At 40.8% G+C, this 15,688-nt stretch overlaps 1 protein-coding gene across 5 annotated transcripts in view; it reads left to right on the top strand.

Moving 5' to 3' along the window:
* The window catches only part of pik3r3b (phosphoinositide-3-kinase, regulatory subunit 3b (gamma)), a 219,290-nt gene that overhangs the window by 182,131 nt on the left and 21,471 nt on the right, over window positions 1-15,688 (top strand). The window contains exons 1-2 of one of the 5 annotated variants that reach the window (XM_038715012.1): window positions 9,808-9,812; window positions 13,632-13,640. The exons of the other annotated variants lie outside the window; for them this stretch is intronic. The gene's annotated coding sequence lies outside the window, so the exon portion shown is untranslated. Of the gene's footprint in view, window positions 1-9,807; window positions 9,813-13,631; window positions 13,641-15,688 lie in introns of those variants that run through there. 5 annotated transcript variants of the gene reach the window in all.

The raw sequence follows: 15,688 nt of genomic DNA, 5'->3' as shown, positions 1-15,688 counted from the left end.
AAAGGGCAGTTTGTTTTTGTGAGTATGTGTGGTAGTTGATGATGATGATGGAGTGTGGGTGTGTGCTTGGTTCAGGTTGCTGTTTACATTCCTACAATGGTTGAAAAGAAGATGCCTGTTCGATACACATATTTATCTTTCCTCAGAAACACAATCACAATAAGTTCATTACTTCCTTCTGCTTGTCTGTTTTATGAAAAGTTCCATGGGGGAAAAAAAATTCTGTTTCTCCAGAGTCCTCATTTATCAAAATGTCTATAGACCTGTTTGTAAATGTGTGCCTAAGAACTAACCATGTGCACAGGAAAGTTGGCATTTGACTAACATGCGTAGGCACACCTGCACACAATAATAAATGAATGAATCCCACCAATTCTACATCCATCTGTTCATGCACAAATAGTTTTCATAAGAAAGCACCACAAACCACCATCTAAGATTCGATAAATATTATAATCACTATACATAGGTAGTAAAATAAAATACACACTACAGAAAAGAAAATAAGTAGGAGAATGATGCATCTACATGTCTCTGTTCCAAATGATACAAATTACAAGCATAGTAAAATATAAATAGGGTATGAATGGAGAATGAAAAAGAAATCACACTGCATGCAAAGTGGCATAAAAAATAGGAGTGCATGATGATAATCTTATGTACAGTATCTCACAAAAGTGAATATATCCCACAGAATAGGAGACTTTTCATGGGAGTTGTTGACAAAAATTAACAGAATAATGCCATCCTTATCTTTTAAGATAATTTGTCTACTAAGGCTGTTCATCTGGATGCACAGATGTCTCAATGAGCCCCATGACCATCACAACGCACACACACACTGGTGAACAGTCGTGGGTAGCGTCTTTGCCCCAGGGCAGAGCTTTCATGCTAAATTTCCACCAATCCTCCAAACCTCTACACTAATCCATCATTTTGGACACATAGGAGTCATAAACACACACACACACACACACACACACACACACACACACACACACACTGCCCTCAAATACATTCACTTACAATCAAAGCTACAAATCTTCATGTTTCTACACAAACAAACACATGATGTATCTGCCCTGTGGCCATTCAGGGGTCTGGTGTTGTTGCCCACTGAGTTTGAGCAGAAAGCAACTGATAAGACCTCCTGTAACACATAGTTGCAGTCCATTTAAAAGGATGTGTGTTTGATAAACACATCTCCTTGTCCTGAGCTCTGAGTCATTTCTCTGATGGACTGAACGGACTTCACACTGTGTAACAGAGCTGCAGGCAAAAAATAAATATAAATAAAAAACGTGCCTTCACACGACTGATAGCTCAGATATATTTTTTCACATAGAGATGTAAAATAATAGCAATTGCAGTGGTAATAATAAAAACTAAATAATAATAATTGTAGCAGTGGGTGTTGAGCAGGAACAGTAAGTGGCTTGTAACCACCAATCCAGACTCTACAGCACCAGAGCCAGAAACAGCAGTTGAAAGCAACAGAAGAGAGAGGAGAAAGAGACGAGAAAGCACAAATCTATTGGAGAAGGGAAAAGTCAACCTGCATTAATGGGATAAGAATGCATCTAGATGGAGAGGGAGAGGAGGCGAGAGGACCTCGGTGCATCATGGGAAGTCTCCCAGTAATCAAGGCCTATAGCAGCATAACTAAGGGATGGTTCAGCGCCCACTTGAGAGGAGCTTGTTAGCTGAAGGCTCTGACTCCATTCTGTTACAGGAGAAGAGAACTCACTGTTTCGCACTGTATGTTAATGAAACACCAGTAATTTAGGACATTTTCATATTAGCTGTCCAAACCATAGTCAGATAAGTAGATGGATATTAGTTTCATGTGTTGGAATCAAAATAAAGAGCAATTAAAAATCCACACTGTGTAAATTAAACAAGAAAATCTCTTTAATTTTTAAGCAAATGAAAGAATGAACATTAGCAATTATACAAGGAAAACAACAAAAAAATGACAAACCTTCCATGGAGTGAAGTAGAAGCTGTTCGAGTGTGTGTTTGCATATTTGATTGTGCACGTGGTAGGTCTACACACACTGTGCATGGCGTCGCTCTCTCTATAAAAAGCCTGATTAATACATGTTACAGCTGCTCTCTCTGACCTTATTACACATAGAGGAGAAGCTAATACTGCAAATTCAGCATCAACGCACACAAACCACACGGTAAAAAGTAAAGATGTTAGCTCTCCAAACACCGCAGACACACAAAAATAGAAACATACACAATGTTCACTCAAATTAATGAAATAAGTACAGCAGGGGACTTTAATGACTTAAAACCTGTTGAACTCCAACACCACTGGTACTGAGTGCAGCACGTGACCGTCAAAACCGCTGGCTGACTTTTGTAATTTCCACCGTTTTAAGTAAAAAAAATCAGCTGATTTTGTTTGGCGGGCGTCATCTTGATTATTGCGCAATACCTGGGAGCAGAGCAGGGAAAGTGCTGCTTTCGAACACACCGTCTTTTTGCCATTTGCATTTCGGATCATTTGATGCCCCCCATATTTTGGAGTGGCCTTTTATTGTGGCCAGCATGAGGCACACCTGTGCAATACAGGAGTGAGCAGATGAAGCATGTGGGTGACAGTGTGGCCTAGATTGGTGCCGCCCACCAGATCCCCATGTACAGTACAGACAAAGAGCAAGACGAGACGCCTGCAAAGAGAGACAGAATGTATGTCAGAGAGAGGGGGAGAAAGATAAAGAATGGTATATGAAACAAAGAAATGGGAAACCTAACCCTCTTTCCACAACTGAGGATTTAACAAAGTAAGAAGAAGTGCATCATGTTGCTGTTTCTGTGTATAGGGCCAATCACAACATTTAAGGATTTAAATAGTTAAATAATCTGTTTTACATTGATTTTGAAAATTCTGCCTTCAGCTAGTTTAAGTAATATCACCAAATATTTTATAAAGGTGTCCCACACAGATCCATATTAGGTCCCCTGTTGTTTAATCTATAAATAAAGATTTGGTTTCCAACTCAGCACTGCAATATACACTTTTATCCAGATGATACCTGATGATAAAAGAACAAAAGTCAGGGGATACTGAGTTTTCATGCCAGTCTTTATCAGTGTATGAATAATAATAGGTAAGTAATGCAATAGATGTAGGGACATTTCACTCTGAACGCAAAGTAGCGGACCAACAAACTCACCGACATTGATGTCCCTAAAACCCTGCTGCCTGTGTCTAATGATTAAAATGCAATTCCTGTACTAACAGAACTTGTTTCTCCTTTTGAAAATATTATACAATCTACTGTACTTATATCTCCCTTAGATTATGGAGATATCTAGTATTTGCATTCTGCTGCCACTACTACCCTTAAATTTTAACAATTCATTATATACAATTATTATTTAACTTATTATTTTTATGTAATTGTTACCTAGATGTTTTTGGATCAAAATAACATGCCAATGAAGATTCACCAGGATAGAATAAGAAGACCCTGCAGAGAGAGCAACAGCTCTCCACCAAAAGGTCTTAATCAGACTAAGTGAGGAGACACTTAAAATCCCATTAGAATTAAATACCTACTGAAGCAGCTGCCATTGCCGCAGCTTAGTGTGTTTGTGAATGTGTTGTGGAAGATACAGCATCTGTGCCTGTGTTTCACATACATTAATTTATGGACAAGATACACTAATACATGTCCGTGAAACTGAACCAAGCCAAAGAGCTCACCTGGTTTACCTTTGCTGTTGTCCTGTGAGGATCTCTCCTCCGTCTCTGCTGTCCTGATCTGAACCAGGGTGGGAATCCAGGCCACCTCTGAAGCAAAGGGCTTTTTTTTTCATACACTACTTGGTAGATTAAAACAACTGTACTCTAGTCTTTTCATAGGAGAGCGGATGTCAAGGCTCTGACGTTGCTCTGTTAACTTTTATGGAGGGCTTACATAACCGGGCTCCCTGGTTGAGTGGATCGGTGCATTTGGCCTTTAGCTAAACCATCCATTTACTTCTGCACAGCTCTCCCGTCTTTTCTTACAGTCATTTAAGTTTTCAGTTTTTTTTAGAAACAACACAATAAAATATAAAACACCTACATACTCTTAACTAAAAATGAAGAGAAACTAACTAAAAGAAATTAACAAGGGACCTGCAGTCTCATTAATCAAGTACGTACTAACATCATCTTGTCAGTGGATTATGTTCACTTTGCCAAAACAGGTGACAATGGAGAGATAGAGATTTCTTTATTAGGTATTAAGTTTTATAGTGGTATATAGTTTAACTCTAGGGCAGAGGTCACTAATAGGCGGCCCGCGGCCCGGATCCGGACCCAGCCGCCGTCCCCTCCGGACCGCCGACCTACAGCCCATTTATTATTGAGACTTACTACCTCGTGACGGAGCGTTTCTATTTTAACCCGCGCAGCTTTTCTAGCATTTACTGTACTGGTTTAGAGGACCAGGAAACTCACAGACCAATCGCATGTGCTCCAATCGTCTCATGTGACGCTGCTCAGCCAATCAAATCTGTGCATACCGATGCTTGCGAGTCGAGTCCGCGAGATTCACCAGAGACGTTTTGGAAACACACCCGAATTGAGGAGACGAAAGATAAAAGAGATTTCACATGACTTTTAATCAAGAATGTACATGTATATATGATATTTACATGTACATTCCTCCCACGGGCAGTTCAAAACCAGAATATCTCATAGATCTCCAATATGCTAGCTGGAGCTCACGTTTCTCACTGAACAACAGAAAGTAGGAAAGTGGTAGCTCTGTAAGAGGAAATGAAAGAGAAGAGGAGTCATTACAGCTGTTCATTTGTTATGATGTGTTGAGTGTTTATTATAAAATTGGTTAAGACTACACTTCATCACTTCAAGCTACACTTTTTATTACATTTTTTCTAAAAATTAGGCACTTTAGTTTACTTAAATTTAGAATTTATTATTTGAACAGTTATTTATTATCCTTCCAGTTTGTTGTGAAAACTGAAATATTATTTGATTTGACAGTCTGTTGTTGACTAAAAACATGTGTTGATACAACTATAGGTTATAGTACTGAATGATAACGCAGGGAATTTTCTCTAACTAGACCTCTTTGAAATCTAATTGAATACCCCTGCTCTAGGGCATATTTAAATGTACATCAAAGTACAACTTTTAATGCTATCAAAGTCAGAGTTTGTACTAATTTTGATGAAGTCAGTAATTCTCAAAACGGGGGATTCTTACCAATGCTGTCATTCACAACTGCTAAGTAGAATGTCCTTTATATTTTTAGAAAGTTAAATAATATGTGCAAATGCTGTGCGTGTAATTTATGCATAGCTCACATTGCATAGGAGAAGGGAAGATGAGGTAAAGTAGGGGACAAGAGAGAGGGGCATTGTGCCTCTTAGCTGTTTCTACTAAGAAATCCTTTCTGTCCATATTCCCCCTGCTGCTTCCACCCTGCCACACCTCTAATTTAATATGTAGTGGTTCACAAGCTGATCACACTCACACACTCACTGCTTGCAACTCACTGACAGCTCAAACACATACACATTGTGCATTGTGGCACTCCTGACTTCCTGAAGTCTATTCAGGTCATTTGAACTTTGCTGTCAGCAATTCACAGTCCAACTGTTCTGCTTTACCAAATGGGCCCTTGTGACATTTGATGATAATGAGGTGAGAAATTTTTAAATCTAAAAAGATCAATTGGTTTCATTAAAACACAACACCTCCGATCAGCGCAGCAGATCACCTTCTGTTTGGCATGCCAGTGTTAACTCTCTGCAAGGTTGCAGACTACAGACAGAGTTAGAAGAAGAGTCACACATTAATAGTGTACTATACTAACCTAACCTAAATAGTAAATAGACTAGGAGTAATTTGTTTATTTATTTATGGTTGAGAGTAAAAAGATTTCCTTGTTAAACATCTACATATGAGCTACAAGATTTAAAAAACTGGACAGAGATTGTTTGACAGAGGACTTTGGAGAAGACTGTGTGATAGTTGCAAGTTCTGGGGAAAAAAATAGTAAGTGGGCCTTGATTTTGGCAAACTATTATTTCAAGGTCAAGAACTTTGATGCTAAACTGTTAAGCCAACACAGATGGACATGTGGATGAAATAACATCTTTTGAGCTTGCATGTGAAGATATGTACCTCCATGATAACTGAGCAACTTCATTTCATGTGATGAAATTAAAAGCTCATGACAATGCTAGTAAATAGAACTTGAGTAGACAGTGTTGTTTCAAACTATTTTAGGTAAAATATTCTCTTTCTTTTACCTTAAAACTTTGAACTTTAAGTGTATTAGAATCACTGTTTGATGTTTACATCTATAAATGTGTTTCCTTCCTTCCTGCCGCTGCCATGAAATTGATTAAAAAGATATTAAACAAATGTATTAAGTATGTATTGGAAAACAAGTAGGGACTTTTTCACATTTGACTTGTGATGGGATGGAGAAGGTGCCGCTGGCACTGACTGAACAGACTAATGCATTGTTAGGAACCCGCTGAGGATTACTAAAAGCCTAAAATATGTGGGACTGTTCTGCAATACACTGCTACTTACTTAAAAAAAAAAATTCATCAATATTTTGAAAATTTGTAGGTTTTTTTGTTCACTAAATGCAAAAAAAATATGCTTTGTAATCAATCTGTAAACTATAGGTATATGTGGAATTGGGACACAGCAGTGATAAGTGATTTTTATTTTTTTTGTCACGTGTCACATCAATTCCCTCAATGTATTCTGGGTATCAGATCAGCTGATGCCGACACTCAGCGGTGTCTGCTCTTGATCTCAAACACCCACAGCTGCTTTTATCCAACACAAGACCATCATGTCTACCCCTCATGCTCCTGTCCTCCTCTTCCCCTCTTTACTTTTCCTTCTGCTGGCAGGAAATCCTCCATTTCCGCCCCGGGGGTGTTTGAATCCATCTTATGTCAGGCGGCCTTGGTCAGCTTGGCTCGCTCTGACGTGTTTCATTTAGTTTAGCGTAAGCTATGGGTGTTATGGAAATACAGTAGCTGTGTGTGGGGGGGTATGGGTGCTGTGGCCCTGCGTGACCCTCCACCCCACAGCAGGCAGTGTGTTAGTGTGACAAACTCTGTCTGTTCCTTTTGGCTCTCAGAGTGAATCTGTTTGTACACCTGCCACAGACCCCCCCCCCCCCAACACACACACACACAAACATCCTGTAAATGCTGCTGGCCAGGGGGTTGCTGCCGGTTCTCCCACTGTCCATTTAAATGACCTGCTGTTTTGCTTTTACACCCTCAGTTTAGAAGAGAGCTCTCTGTATCCATCCATAGGAAGCCAGCCTGTGCACTGACACTTTAATTGTGCTCCTCCTCGGCATAAACCGGGTTAGATGAGGTTATCTCTGTTTTCCTGGGACATCAAGCTAGTATGATGAACCGTGATGTGCTGCTACATCTACATTATTGTCTCTGCAGTAAATCTAAACGCTTGATAAATGTCTCAACTTTGCTCAAACTGCACTTCAACCATGTTGTTTGTTCATAGTTGTCATTTACGTTGGGGACGCTGGGGACATCTCCCAACCACTTTTTGAAAAGGCTGATTTTGCTTTTTGAAAGCAACAAGAAATTTTAAAAAATGAAAATGCTTTGAAAAGAGGTTTATTTTCACTATAAGAAAACATGAAAAAAAAAAGATGTGCATGTCCAAAAAAAGTAACTTAAGCTAAAAAAAAAACTAAAACAAGCTACTGATTAGGCGTACTGAATTGTAGTTCATCACATTTTTAGATTTTGAATTGTCACCTGCCACCTGAATTGTGTGTTTCCTCTCTAAATAAAGACATTTTCAGCATAAATCGGTGCAAAATGTCTCTAGAATGCTGGAAATTAAGTGTTTAATGCTTAAAACCCCCAACTCATATATTTCAGCATTGAATATTTCTTCAAGATAGTGACTTATATTCATGACCTCAATATTGCGCATTGTCACATCTCATGAGTTAAGTGTATCGTCACACCCCTAATCTGTCCCCACCACTTTTCAACACAAACTGACGCCCTTGTATTTGTTCTATTTTGGATGTTAAAAGTGCTCTTACTTTCAGGCAGGATCAGTTAATTTAGTTTTTCTGCAGGTAGGTTACAGCTAGCCATTGAAGTGTTGCTAACATTTCAGGTGTTTTATTATTTTTGCTTTTGTGAGCCTATATATATATATGTATTACTGTGTTGCCCTTCATGTCTTCCTGGCATGAGGGACAACTTCACTGGTAACTGCTAATTCATTTTCACAATATTTTTGGTCTTACTCTATTTTTTTTCTGATTTGTAATCGCTATTGTTAAATTTGTTGTGTTTAATCAATACAGTGTTTCACAGTTGCTTGGGGCCAACTTCTGTCTTGAGCTTTTACTGGAAGTGTGTTTATCTTGCTGCATAGCTGTGCACCTAGTTTCAGTAGCGTGATTCATGATTCTTCCGGTCATTACTCAAAGCTCATGGCTATAGGTGACGGTCAGAGCCTAAGTGAACGGGCAAATAGAGAGCTTCGCCTTTGTGCTTAGCTGCCTCTTCACCATGACAATGCCCACATTAATCTGTCAGGTTAGACTTGCTATGTAACAGGTGTGTCCCATCAGATGGTTTATACTGTGTAGAGGAAGCTTTGCAGTTGGTTTGAGCATGTGTTTAATAGCTGAGATAACAGAGAGAGGTGGAGGCAGAATAAGAGAGTCAGCGGAGAGGTCTGGATAGAGCAGAAGATGGAAGGTCGTCCTCCTGACTGATTTAGAAATCAGATAAGGAGTTTGTTCTCTGCCGTAATCTCATCCAGGGCTGCTCTGCCTCAGTGCTGCTGTCTCTCTGAGAGCTTGATCATTATTCGTTAGCTGTTGCAAAACAAGGCCTCAAAGGTTTGAATGGGAAGTAGACTGACACACACACAATCACACAGTTCTTCTGAAGCTCAAACGTGCATTGATTTGCATTTGTTAGGCTTTTATCAGGCTTTTATTCCTGTGGCCTTAAAACAATATAGTAGTGTTTTAGCAAATTTAGCCGTTTTACCACAAATCATATTCTGTACATTTTACATTTACTTCCAACCATTTTGCAAAGCATGGATTTTTTTTTCTTCAGGCAGCCATTGTGCAATATAAAATCAACTTCTATACAATGACATTCGGCTTAAATAGGTGTCCATCGTCAGCCTGCTTTTAATTCTGTCCAGTTTAATTTACTTGTCCAATTAAACTGCATTTAAAACTGCACTGAATCTGAGTTTCTGCAAAGTGATTAATTATAAAATGATATATTTAAAAAAATGGCCACCTGAAACATAGGATGACATTAACAAAAACAAAGTCAACTAATCAGGACAATGCACTCTATCATTATGATATAAATGTGACAGATTTAACCATATAGCTGTCTTTTTTTATTTGCAGTCCCAGGACATGTTGAAAAGTGAGTACACACTCACATATTAGTTAATTTTGATTACATCTTTTCATGTGACAACACTGAAGAAATGACACTTTGCTCCAGTGTAAAGTAGTGAGTTTACAGCTTGTATAACAGTGTAAATTTGCTGTCCCCTCAAAATAACACATCACACAGCCGTTAATGTCTAAACCGCTGGCAACTAAAGTGAGCACAGCACAAGTGAAAATGTCCAAATTGAGCCCAAAGTGTCAATATTTTGTGTGGCCACCATTATTTTCCAGCTCTGCCTTAACCCTCTTGGGCCTGGAGTTCAGCAGAGCTTCACAGGTTGCCACCGGAGTCCTCTTCCACTCCTCCATGACGACATCATGGAGCTGGTGGATGTTAGAGACCTTGCGCTCCTCCACCTTCCGGTTGAGGACGCCCCACAGATGCTCAACAGGGTTTAGGTCTGGAGACATGCTCGGTCAGTCCATCACCTCAGCTTCTTTAGCGAGGCAGCGGTCGTCTTGGAGGTGTGTTTGGGGTCGTTATCATGTTGGAATACTGCCCTGCGGCCCAGTCTCTGAAGGGAAGGGATCCTGCTCTGCTTCAGTATGTCACAGTACATGTTGGCATTCATGGTTCCCTCAGTGAACTGGAGCTCCCCAGTGCCGGCAGCACTCATGCAGCCCCAGATCATGACACTCCACCACCGTGCTGGACTGTAGGCAAGACACACTTGTCTTTGTACTCCTCACCTGTTTGCCACCACACACGCTTGACACCATCTGAACCAAATAAGTTTATCTTGGTCTCATCAGACCACAGGACATGGTTCCAGTAATCCATGTCCTCAGTCTGCTTGTCTTCAGCAAACTGTTTGTGGGCTTTCTTCTGCATCATCTTAAGAAGAGACTTCCTTTTAGGACGACAGCCATGCAGACCAATTTGATGGCAGCACTCGTACGTCTATTTCCCAAAGACAACCTCTGGATATGTCGCTGAGCACGTGCACTCAACTTCTTTGGTCGACCATGGCAAGGCCTGTTCTGAGCGAAACCTGTCCTGCTGAACCGCTGTATGGTCGTGCTACAGCTCAGTTTCAGGGTCTTGGCAATCTTCCATAGCCTAGGCCGTCTTTAAGTAGAGCAACCATTCTGTTTTTCAGATCTTCAGAGAGTTCTTTGCCTTGAGGTGCCACGTTGAACTTCCAGTGACCAGTGTGAGGGAGCGTGAGAACACCAAATTTAACTGACCTGCTCCTCATTCACACCTGAGACCTTATAGCACTGACAAGTCACATGACACCGGGGAGGGAAAATTGCTAATTGGGCCCAATTTGGATTCACTTAGGGCTGTACTTACTTTTCTTGCCAGTGGTTTAAACATTCAGGGCTGTGTGGTGTGTTAGTTTGAGGGGACAGCAAGCAAGTTATACAAGCTGTACACTCAGCTGTACACGACTTTACATTGTAGCAAAGTGTCATTTCTTCAGTGTTGTGAAAAGATATAATCAAGTATTTACAAAAATGTGAGGGGTGCTTATGTGAGCTACTGTATGTCACTTCTTCAAAAGCATAAAATGGTTCTTTAAATTTTAGGAACTATATGATTTCAGTTTTTTACAGCTTGGGTCATATTTTTGTAGCTTGATCTTTACTACGTCAGACATCTTTTTTCATTACGTCAGAATGTTACCAGATCTTAGCGATTATGGCAACTTTGTGAGTACAGCTGTGTTGAAGGAACGGCGACCAAAACTATGAAATCAAGATCCAAGTTGTAATAAACGGGAATTATCCTTTAAGATGGAGAGAGGAAAGGGTTCCATTTTTTTCCAAATAAGGTCTTCCTGACTCTGGTCGACCAGCTGACGGCCTTCTTGCCTGCCTACTTGGCTCTCTGCCCATCTGACTGCCTGTCTGTCTGACTGTCGGCCTGTCTGAGCGGCTGACTGACTGCTATTGCATGAATAATGCTGAGCCATGGTGCCCTGCTGCCTTGACAACCAGTGGAGAGCGAGGAGAGGAGTGGGAGAGGGATGGGGGGAGGTCTGTGTGGGTAGAGAGCAAATATAGAAAAGAGAAAAGGGGGAGAGGAGGAGGAGGAGGAGGAACGAAGGATGGTGCTTGGGGGGGATCTGATCAAGTGAAACAATGGAAATGTAGGGCAGAGAAATGAAAAAGATAGAACGACTTAGAGAGAGGGAGTAATAAGAAAATACTTTATTGAGGGCAGAGAAATGGAGAGGAGATGCAAAGACAAAAACAGAGGAGGCATCTGAAGAACAGAAGACAGGAACAAGGAAGAAAGAGAGGCGGCTCAGCAGTTTTGGATGCAGCCTGCAGCAGCAACCTGTTTCACAGTGTCACCAGAGTGTTGCATCATGGGATCAGGACCAGAGGGACGCTCACATTGCAGGATGACATCACCCGTTACCGAGTCAGCTCTTGTCTGCTTGGCTCCGTCTGCCTGCCTAGAAAGGGAGAGAGAGAGAGGTGGATTGTTTCAGTTTTCTGTCTGTCTGTCTGCCTGCCTGCCTGCCTGTCTGGCACGCTCATCTCAAAGCATGCGGAACAAAGAGCGAGATGGACAGATGAACAGACCGACATAAATTGAATGGGGGGGGGGGAAACGCAGGTGCTCGTGAAGCGTTTCAGCCTTGTGTGCCAGCATGATATTGCAATCTGAAAAAGAGAGACGAGGAGGAGGAGGAGGAGGAGGAGGAGGATTTGGGTTTGGTTCAGTTAGAGTGTATTAGTGTGTGTCATCTATTTCCTGCCCAGCTCTAAAGCTGTATCCCTGTTGGGCTCTCTGACTGTCCACTGCTCCCAAAAATAGAAAGAGAGCAGTTTGAGAGGCAAGGCATTATCCCTATTTTTGACTGCAACAGCAAAAACCCATTTCAGTGCAACAGTAAAAATCATATTTTTAGTCCTTCTACCACCAAAAAATGCACACAAGGCTGACACGAGAGGGAAATTTTCTTCCTCTGTCGCTTGGTTTATTTCTCCCTGTCAAGTTAAATTTGGTATTTTCAATCTTGCCTTCACCCAATCCTGTTACTTTATATAATTATTTCCCATGTGGCTATTCCAGAGCTTCCATCCAAAGACCCAGGGTACATTTTAAGTAGAATTTTCTGAAAATAAGTTAATCACATGTCATGACCTCATACTAAAATGTTTTTTTGTAATTTCCATGTTGCCTTCACCTGATCCTATTACTTATACTCCTGACCCTGTAATTATTTTCTGTGTGAGTATTCAAGCTGAGCAAATAATCACACATAATAGAGCTAAAGCATGTGAATTCCTTAGTTTTCACATCCAAATCCCAATAGCTCCATTTATTAGCAGGTCCTGTGGGGTTTCTGATCTGATGTCAGCCCTTATTTATTTATTTATTAAAACTGTACTTATGGTTATATATCCATGTATAGTAACACCTAAATCGGCTGCTTTATGGTAGATCACAACAGTAGACGCAGACAAGCTTCTCAGCAGGGTGTTTTCAATAATTAATGTAAATCCTTTTAGTTACTTTGAGCCTTCGCCTGCAGTGTGAGACAGCCTGAGGTTGCACAGGTTGAGCATTTTTTAACTAGTTAGATTGTGTGAGTCAGGAAATAGTCAATGCCTGGAAAGGAAGGGAATCCACTCTGAATAGTAATAAACCCACCGCTTCGTTGGATAGACGATAGATCAGGAGAGCTCCTCATTGAATTAGTTGAGCTGGAAAGTTTGAGACAGCGAAGCTAATCTGTGTGCTTGAGTTGGAGGGCACATGACTCGCGACCAGCACCCAGCTCACTAAGACCAAAGCAGCCAATGTAAATCCAATGTGCAGGATCCACCGGAGGCAGCGGTGCATCAAACGGCGTGATCAAACCAGCCTCTGTGATGTGAACTACAGCGTAGTGTCTAGTCCATGATGGTTAAGCTTGGTCTTACCCCCGGAGATGTTCATTCACTCAGAAGAAATGTACTTAGCAGGGGTCTTCTGAACTTCTTTGTTCTGGATGTGTAATTTAGCTGTGAATCTTTTTTTTCACCTGGGAACTGCATTAATGTTCCTGAAATCAATTTCTTTCACAAAAACAAGTTAAAGGGTAGCTTTATGTTCTTCAACCTGAACCCTATATTCCCATGTTTTTGAGTCTATATGACTAATTGAAACAACATTTTTTTTAAATTGGTCCCTTATTGAGCGAGCAGGCTGCAATTGTCTTACCATATTTGGTAGGAAAGTGTTTTATGCTCTAATATTTGTCTAAATACAAAATGTCCCTTTTAAGACATTGCCACACTGCATAATTATAGACTTTATCTTACACATCTGCTTGTTGTAAACACTTTTGTTGAGTTTATTATTGCAGCCCAGCATGGCTGATCAAGTTGTACATATTTTGTGCATCATTTTCTACACATTGCCCTAAAATTGAGTCAGTATGAATGTTACATATACACGGCAACAAAGTGTTGAGTTATGTTGAGAACGAAGAAGTGGCTGCCCCGTCACATTGTGCTTTTTAACGATAGTTGTAGCAGTGATGCGGGCAGATGACACACTGTGTACGTCCCTGCAACCCTCCAAAAACACTTATGCATAATATATACAAAAGTGCCGCGCCATATTACGCAACTGTTCTTTGTGTGTGTCTGTGTGTGTGCTGCTCTCCCAGACCCCACTCCACCAATGTCTATGTTTAGCAGCCTTTTCGTGTCTACAGTTAAATTGTACTTTCCACTCTAGTTATTACAGCAGCAGACAAAATATGAAAAGCGCTGAGGGCCATGGATAATAAGCACAGAAATAGAGCGGGCAGTGAGCACACCGCAGCCTCATCACTGTACAGTCAAACATCCCCCCCACACACACTCATATATTCATGGACTCTTTAGGACAATGGAAGTCTCCCTTCTTTACCTTTGCCTTCCTGTTTCTGTCTCTCCTGCGCACCATTTACTTCAGTCTAGCACTGCAGATTAGGATCTCTCCTCCCCCCTCCTTCCGCCCATCCTTCCCTCAGTCTACTGCTTCTGTGTCTCCCATGACAGCAAATACTCAATCTGTAGGTTTTTCCTGTAAAAGACAAAAGAAGGTTTAACCTCGTGCTCAGTGGCTGATAGATTGTACAGTAGTGACTCCCTGACGCCGGGGAACGTGTCAGGGAGATATACAACACCATTGTGTGTCTTTCTGAATCACTGCTTTATTACAGCACACACACAAAGTCACACAGACACACGCTCACTCAGGGGACCAATTAAACGTATAAAGCACAAGACTGTACACTGCACATATGCCCATGGTGACACAAGCAGTGGAAGAAAAACTCAAATAGAAATTCACAAGTAAAATACGACTGATGACTCTCAAAGACTTCAAAATGATGTCTACCAAGTGTTTAATAAGCCTTTCAAATGTATTTTGCTTTAAGCAACACTAAAGTGATGTTGTTTTGCACTTGGAGGACTTCAAATAAAGACATTAATTAAATACTGGTCAATTTAGAAGCAGCAGACGCAGCAGTATCCTGACTTTAAACGTCTGACCCGAGCTGGATGAACAAAACTAATACTCTTTCTTTTTCCCCACTCGGTATTGTGTGTACTTGCAACGCATTACACACATGGATGTAGATAACTGGTACACAGAGAGAGAGATATTTCTTAAAAACCCATATTTGGAGTTGCTACTCTTCGTATCGCATGCATTCGTATAACTTCTCTCTTGTACACAAGCGTGGCTTCACAAGTATTAACATGATGTTTCATGGTATATTTGTTAAATGTTTATCGCTGACATGGTACAACACTGATGTTGGTGATTGTCTAAAATATCATGTTATACTCTAGTATTAAGATTTCCCTTCACTAAAACTAAGGAACGTGTCCATATACTTTTGGCCGTACAGTATGGTCTTTGTTTCAGTGTAAGAAATCCTTCATTTTTGGAGAGTTGAGAGTTAAGATCAATTAGTTTGTGTATTGCTCTGTGTCTCTCTCTCTCTCTCTCTCTCTCTCTCTCTCTCTCTCTCTCTCTGGCAAATAATGCAGATAAGCTGGTGGTTCACAGGTGTTGGAGGGTCACGGTAGCTCCGTTCAGCCGTGTCAGCGTGAGTCCCCCTCCTCGTGCCGTCTAGCTTTCTATCTCATTCCACAAAGTACAATAGCTGCCAATAAAAGAGTGTTTGAGTTAAAGGAGTATGTGCTGTGGTTGTAGAAAATAACACTGTGTTCTGATGTGGGTTTTGGAAGCCATTGCT

The sequence above is a fragment of the Micropterus salmoides genome, unplaced genomic scaffold, assembly GCF_014851395.1.
Source record: "Micropterus salmoides isolate LMB-PRFRI ecotype aquatic unplaced genomic scaffold, ASM1485139v1 Ms_hic_scaffold_13, whole genome shotgun sequence".
Lineage (NCBI taxonomy): Eukaryota > Metazoa > Chordata > Actinopteri > Centrarchiformes > Centrarchidae > Micropterus > Micropterus salmoides.
This window is presented reverse-complemented; position numbering and strand designations above follow the sequence as displayed.